The sequence below is a fragment of the Atta colombica genome, unplaced genomic scaffold (genome assembly GCF_001594045.1).
Source record: "Atta colombica isolate Treedump-2 unplaced genomic scaffold, Acol1.0 scaffold236, whole genome shotgun sequence".
Classification (NCBI taxonomy): Eukaryota; Metazoa; Arthropoda; class Insecta; order Hymenoptera; family Formicidae; genus Atta; species Atta colombica.
Genome location: NW_017259334.1, coordinates 788,956 through 790,401, shown reverse-complemented (window position 1 = coordinate 790,401; position 1,446 = coordinate 788,956).

Below are 1,446 nucleotides of genomic sequence, written 5' to 3'. Positions count from 1 at the left end.
ATATATATATATATAAAATACACACATTAAAAACATTCGTCTCACAAATTATTTAAAAAATATAAAAAAGATGTTCGTTAAACTTCTTACTTTAGAAACATTCTTCTTATTTATATTATTCTGATATAATATACAAGTTATAAAACTTTATTTCAATATCTTTATTGTTTTTTCTTTTCTTTTTACTGTATTAAAAATTTTTATAAAATTTTTGAAATATTTGATAAATTTTATGAGTAACTGATTATCGTACGGGTGCATCGCAACAGTTTTTTGGTTTCACCCTATAGTTTTACCCCCATGTGTCCATCGAGAGACCACCATGGCACGCGTCCAGGTGGATGTTACAAAATGTTCGTTACAAAGCGCGATTCATATTGCTCAGCTGTCTAATTTTCGATGATTTTGACTCGAGCTTCCACGTGTCGATTACCCTATAAAACGTGTCGATGGAATATCAGATAATATCGACTTGTCTGCCGCTTTTTAACGTCTGTTAACATGTTATTAATTTAAAAGACTTTGGATAATACAGATAATTTTAGATGGAAAAATATTACAGCACAGTAATACGACGCGGAATAACTACTACTGTCTCAATCGATTAATTTTTAATTAATTAATCGATTTTAATTTAATTAATCGATTAGTTTTCCTTGTAAAATTAATTTATATCAATTGAATTAATCGAAAGAAAGTATACAAAGAATGATCATAAAAGGTTACAATTTTTAAATCGTGTTTGTATAAAACGCCGTATAAATAGAAATAATAATAGAAAGAGTGGATATACACGATAAATATCAGATATTTCGAAATAATGAGAAATAAAAATAAGCACATATTTTTGGATATTTTTATTGAAGAACAATAAAGTTTCTTACAAAAATGTCTTACTAAACTTTCACGTGAGTACTTTTAGTGGTTTTTTTCGAATAATGCAAAGGACTCCATCTCCTGACTCGTTTTGCAATGCTCTCTTGGATTTTGGTAACACTCTCTTGGATTTTTTTCTTTTAGAGGCATATCAAGAATACAGTTTATTCTATTAAATTACTGAACATAAATTTTTTGCACAACTGAATTGTGATTGCTATTGGTATCATACTAATATTGTGAAATTCTACAGCGTACTTGGTGTGAAATGGAATAACTGCTGGATTTTTCATATACTTTATTACTAAAAGTATTTACTACTAAAAGTATTCATATAGAAGTTTCATAATTTTGTAAAAACTTTTTCAGTTGTTCTTTAAAATAAAATGTGCTCAAAAATATATACGTATTCGTTTTGATTCTTCATTGTTTTAAAATATCGAAGATTTATCCTGTACGTCTTATGTAGAATATAAAATATTACATAAAAATCACACTAATATTTATTTTTATTTTACCAATGTAGATTATCTTGATTTAACTTACTTTTATATATGTATATATATATAT